We start from the raw sequence: 6596 nt of genomic DNA, 5'->3' as shown, positions 1-6596 counted from the left end.
TATCTATTTTCCCATCCTAGAGACATCAAAAGCGTGAGAAATGACAGTTTGTATGCAGTTTCAGAAGGGGCGCTCATTCTTAAGGTACCAGTGATCTCATCCACACGGGATTGACACTACCTCCACATCCGTCATGTAGGCTCAGCCCAGGGGATGTAACAGTCCCAGACAAAGTCCAAAGAAGGCAGCTGGTGAATGAACCATGTCCTGAGATACTAAGCAAAGAGAGAGTCTGGGATGCCGAGCCAGGTAGAGTGGAGATAGTGGCCTTAAAAGTAAGCCACTTAGAAAACTATGGTGTCGCTTCAAGGTGCTTTTACACATTAGTGATATCCACAGAATCCGAATGTTCTGACACGGAAAAATGACTAATACTTAACGAAAGATCAGGAAGTTGCAGAAACTTTCAAGTGGCAGTTTTAACACGCTTGCTCGCTCTAGCAGTAGATGCTGTCACGGAGCGAGTCGCCCAGTAGCGCGACGGTCCGGGGTGCTCTGATGTGGAAGGGTGCATTTGCATGGACCCCCCCCCCGGGGTTGTTGCCTGAAATAACTCAGTTAACTCAGGCATAAATTTGGACATATAAATTAATGATACATTTTGTTTACTATTTTTTAAACACTTTTCTACTGAACTATATCTGTAACTCTCATTACCTTTTCATTTGGGGACAGGATGTTTCTGAGTGGCTTCGAACTCACTATCTAGCCCATGATGGCTTGAACCAACTCTTCTGCCTCCGACTCTCAAGTGGCTCTCAGGACTGGTTATTTCTATATAGTTTTCCTATTGTGTGTGCCTCTGTTTCCCTTTTTTACATTTATGATTAGCTACATTGCTGACACGTCAGATGTGCACCGTTTGATCAGTTCTAATAAAAGTGTACGTTCATGTGACCCACACTCTATCAAGACAGGAAACATTTTCAAAATGTAGAGTTTCAGAAGTACCCTCCTGTCTCCTTCCGGTCGGCCTTCTCCTGGTTCTATGTCTGCACCTTACACTACAGATATGCTTGTCTATGGATCCATTCACTTAGCCTGAGTGAGATTTGTCCACATTGCCACCTGTATCAGTGAGTAAGATTCCATTACATGAGCCAGCCTTTAATTTAAGCAGTCAGGAGGCAGAGGCAGGAGATCTCTGAGAGTCCAAGGCCAGACTGGTCTACAGAATGAATTCCAGGATAGCCAGGACTGTTACACAGAGAAACCCTGTCTCAGAAGAAAAAATCCATTATGTGGATTAGCCAATTGTGTGATGTACATCAGATTGTTTTCAGGCTTTGATTATTATCAATAAAGATGAAAAAGTCCAAATTGTTTTGAGGTCATACACTCACTCTGTCTTTGGTCACAGGGGTGGGACTGCTGGGTGGAAGTCTTAACTCATGCTCTTACTGTCCCCCAAACCTCCTGATCCACCGTCAGAATGAAGAGAAGGCAAGCATAGTTGGAGAGAGAAAACCCTGGATGAAGATGAGGATGCATTTTGGAACATAAGATATCGGGGATCGTGATCGGAAGGACCTCGCCTCAGCCCAGGATCTCCTAAGCGGCTTTGTGTACATCAACCACTTGGGTTGTATTTGTATTCATCAACAAAAGAAAACTAATAATGTTAAAGAGACGGAGAAAATAGCTGACGCTTTCAAATAGAAGCATTGGGAATGAGGGAAGTTAGGGAGATGGTCCAGTCACTAACGTGCCTAAGGAACAGACACGGGGACCCACATGAAAAGCCAGATGCGCCCATAGTGACAGCTCTGGGGAAACAGAAGTAGGGTCTTCGGCACTCCCAGCAAGCTCAAGAGCTCCAGGTTCAGTAAGCAACTCTGTCTCCAAAACATAAGGCGGAGAGCAACTGAAGAAGGCACGACATTGACCTCTGACCTCCAAGTGTACAAACATCTGCATGCACGCACGTGCACGCGCGCACGCACACACACACACACACACAGCAGGGGTGAGGGGCCGAGATGAGGTGTAAAACTGACAGATGTCTGTCTTGCCCTGAATTTGACTTGGGGAATCACGGTAGAGCATCCCCATTGTTGGGTATAAGTAAGGAAAGGACAAGGTTCAGCACGGCTTTATGGACACGGTTGGGGAAGGAAGAGCGGATGCGTCATCCGGACCCAGAATGGTCTCTCTGTTTAGGTTTGGGCTCACACTTTTATGAGACTGAACTTCCTGTCCTTTGGTATCTAATCCAGAGGCAGGACATCACAGCCCACATATCACAGGCTGGCAGCATCTCAGTACTGAAGCGGATGAACTCGGGTGCATGTGGAAGCAGGCAGTGTAGAAGGTCCAAGGTGGGCCAGCAATGGCTTTCAGAGCGTCTATAGGGGAGGTTTGTGGGTGAGACTCTACCCCTGTGCCCTGGTCGCCATGTGTATAGGTCCATAAATCCTCCCGTAGTTAGGAGAGCTTGGCTGGTGTTTTGTGTCTCTTCAAGTGCTCTATAAATATCCAGGGTCCAGTGGACACGGAGGGAAGGAAGGAGTCATCCTTCTATGGGGATGAGCAGCTAGGGAGGAGGCAGAGGCCTCGTTTCTTCAGACAGTGCAGGAAGACTGCATTACTCAAATGACCTAATGATAGAGTCATTATTTCCGGAGACTTTCATTTTCCTGCTGCCAATTCTAATAAAAGCCTCCAAGTCCTAAGTCGCTCCCCTGGAACCTTTCCTTTGTTTATAGGCAGAAATACTTTCCCTCTACGTCCCTGCCTCTGGCAAGAGTTTTGACATTGTTGAGGCAGCAAATACATGGCTTGAAGTAGAATTTCAGAGAGAAGGGAGAATGAGAGGGGAAATGTGATCCTCGTTCACTTACAGATGTCACCCCTCAGAGCCAAAGAACGTCTGTCATTCTGATGGCAATAATTTTGCCAGAATCAATTAGCTTTCATTTTCTCAAAATAACAGTATGATGTGGATGCGGTTGCTCCTTCCTCAGAACACCGTGATCTTGGAGGAACTGGGTGGCATCCAAGAGAAGTACAGGAGCAGGCGGGAGACAGGACTTGATATGAAAGAGAAGACTTACACTCACAGAGCTGGCAAGTGTGTGTGTGTGTGTGTGTGTGTGTGTGTGTGTGTGTGTGTGTGCGCATGTGCGTGATAGAACCAGAAGCCTTGTGTTTCAACTAAACTGACTGGCCAGTGAGCTATGTGGATCAGCCTGTCTCTGGCCCTCAATGCTGGGGTTACAGAAACGTGTGGAATTTTACATGAGTACTGGGGATTTGAACTCAGGTCTTCTTGCTTTCACAGCAAGTATTCTTCTTACTAGTCATCTCTCCAGTGGATGCTGAAGAATGACTCGGACAATTGTACCAAAGGAATAAAAGCCACTTGCTTTTGTCTTGTTTTGGTTTTTTCAATAAAAATAAAAATCAACATTCATGATAAGAACAAATTTGGATTCTAGTCCTTGCCTGCCCCTAAACAGAGTAGACTGGACAAGCCAGCTCTCATTCACGCATTTGGGGGAGTTTCCATTCAACAATGTAGTTTTCTATTGTCTGTATTGAGAACTGGCAACGAGTTACTCTGAGATGTGGAGAAAGGCAGCTTAAGGGCCTCTGCAATCAGCTACTCCTTGTCTTTTCCCATCTTCCCTCTCAAGACAGAGCCTTGCTTCTAGCTGCCTAGCTGTGTGGAGCAGCAAGTGTGCTCCTGTACGCGTGCATGAAGTTCTTCCTGGCCCCAGGTATTTCCTTGGGTACGGTATGTTCCCATCCCTGAAGGGTCAAATGCTTCCTGCTCAACACAGGCTTCAGGGTGGACAGGGTGTGGACACCAAGTGAGTCACGCCCCGGGCGAAATGCAGATATCACACACCTGTGGGCACGTAGGGACCTGGAAGAGTTACCTCATCGCGTTTCTCCATGTAAAATGGGACCATAGCTTCCTTGGAGGATTCTTGTGAGGTCTAACTTCTACAGCGTCTGTTTAGAAGCGGGCACGTAAGATAGGTGTTGGAATGACTACAGCTCTGGGAAAAGCAGAGAGTGATTAACGCGACTGTCTAAGGTGCCATAAAAGCAAGTTGTTTAGAGAAGTCTTCCACATCAGCAGAAAAGATAGATGAACTCAGCGACCCTGGCCACAGATGTGCTGTGCTTAGCATAGAGTTGGTAGTTGATAAATTATCACCTGATGATTCATTCCATATGGAAGTGGAATTATACCGTACGTAAGGCACTGGCTGGCAAACTTTAGAATCCCACCCTTTCATTTAATTAACAAGGTGTCGGGCATCCTCGGTCTTCCCTGGAGGCCACGCCCAGGGTTTAAAATTGTGTTTGAAGGGGTATAGAGCATGAATGAATAGGGTGTCGGGGTGAACCTGAGAAGGAAGAGGGAAACTGGAACGAGGGAGACAAGCCAAGAGCTCTTGGTACGGTTCAGGTCCAGACAGCGGCATGAACTTGGCCATGGATTCTAGGAGTCAATCTCAAAAACTGGAGGGAGGGAGATGATCTCAAAGTAAAACCAGGGGTTTGTAGCTGGCATTCTCAACCATGTGCCTGGCTATTGGAGACTGAGCCCTCTGCCGCTAACCTGAGGACAAGACGCATGGGGAAGGAGCCTTCCATCTTTCCAGAGGGGATGTGTGGTCAGTTGACAGACAGACATGACCAGGACTCCTAATGTTTTGGGTGTCACATAGACATTCCCAATGCCCCCCAAATGGGAAGAATCTTTAAACTCCTTCTGCTGTTTAGCCAGAAACTGTTCCACTCAACAGGAAGACTAGGGTTCACTTTGACCTTCGCAAATAGGAAACAATTTCCACGTGAAACACAGGAGACCACAGCCTGAGACTCAAGGCCTGGAGCTTTCCTTGAAAGAGTGGGAGTTGGGATGAACTCAGAGGAACAAAATAAACACCAAACATGCATCATTCATCACATGACCTAAGCTTTAATCTCTGTCTCCTTGTTGTCTGGAATTACATACTTATTTCTCTTTCCCCACACTCAGGCTGGGAACGCTCGATCTATCTGCTCGCTTAGCAGCTACCTACCGAGCGCCAGCGTTTTGGCAGTACAAAGAAAATCAAGACAGAATTCGAGTTCTTCACCTTGACAATAGTAATTAAAAAGCTAAATATCATTACAGTCTTTGACCCAGCAATTTAATTCCCAGCAATTCGCTCTAGGGGCTGGTGATGTAGTTCAGTTGTGCTTGCCTAGAACACACAGGCCCTTGGATCCAATCCCAACTACATACGGATAGGCATGGTGGTACATGCTTGTGATCTCAGGACTGAGAAGCAGAAATTTAAGGTCATTCTTAACCAAAAAGAGGGTGAAGGCCAATCTGGGTTAGAGACCCTGTCCCTCCCCCAAATGGGGCAGAGGTAGGGAGATAGCTCAGTCTGTAATGTGTTTGCCATGCAAGTGTTAGAACCTAAGTTCAGGTCCCCAACACACTTGTAAAAGCCAGGCAAGGGTGTGGGTGTCTGCAGCCCTGGTGCCGGGGAAGGGGAGCAGACATAGGTGGACATGTGAAGGTCGAGAGGAGCCAGTCTGGCCAGTCGGTGTGCTCTAGGTTCAATGAGAGACCTTGTCTCAAAACATGAGGAGGGAGACGATCAGCATTGGCCTCCAGTGAGTACGTGCATGCACACACACACACACACACACACACACACACACACACACACGCCAACGCGCATGCACAATTCATTTTAGCTGGAGATATTGGTCAGTGATAGAGTATTAATCCAGCATGCGCCTGGCCCCAATTAAAAATAAATAAACCTAAAGATGCACTCTCAAGAAAATTACTACTTTATTATAAGTAACAGTCCAAAATTAAGAACAATAGAGATGTTTGCTGACCGAGACCTAAAGATCAGGAACCAGTGATTATGAGAAGCCTAAGTACTAAAATGCTAGGGCTGGAGAGATGGCTCTGCAGCCAAGAGCTTACATTGCTCTCTTAGAGGACTCGAGTTCAGTTCCCATTACCCACATCAGACTGCTCAGAACTGCTCAGAATTCCAGCTCCAGGGGTCCAACACCTCTGGCCTTCACAGGCCATACCCACACACATACATGTAATTAAAAATTATAACAATAAATCTTTAAATGATAAAATTATTACTACACCTCTAGAACACCCCCCCTCCAGGAGTATGCTTTGTTGGGATGTAGGAAGAGATTGCCAAGAAAGACATATATGCATACATGTGTGTGCGACAATGCTTGTTTTAAATACATATATCTAATAATTATCTATATACAAAATCAGTCTAGATTCCACATCTGAACTATCCAACAAATGGCTACTGAATGCTTGCTGTGTGACTAGTCTGACTTGAAATCTGCTGTGTGTATAAAATAAATGGTGGATTTGGAAGACCGTACAAATAAAAGAAAGTAAAGTCCTTCCACATTTTGATTATATGTTGAAATAATATTTTGGATATCTGTAATTAAATAGAATATCTTGAATTTGAACTTACCTTTAACCTTTTAGAGTTATGACGACAGGAAGACGTAAAATGGTGTATGTGGCTCATGACTGTTTCTGTGGGGCAGTACCATGTCCAGGAGGGCTGGCAGAGCAGAAGTGG

The sequence above is a fragment of the Microtus pennsylvanicus genome, chromosome 17 (genome assembly GCF_037038515.1).
Source record: "Microtus pennsylvanicus isolate mMicPen1 chromosome 17, mMicPen1.hap1, whole genome shotgun sequence".
Classification (NCBI taxonomy): Eukaryota; Metazoa; Chordata; class Mammalia; order Rodentia; family Cricetidae; genus Microtus; species Microtus pennsylvanicus.
Note: the sequence above shows the minus strand (reverse complement) of the source record.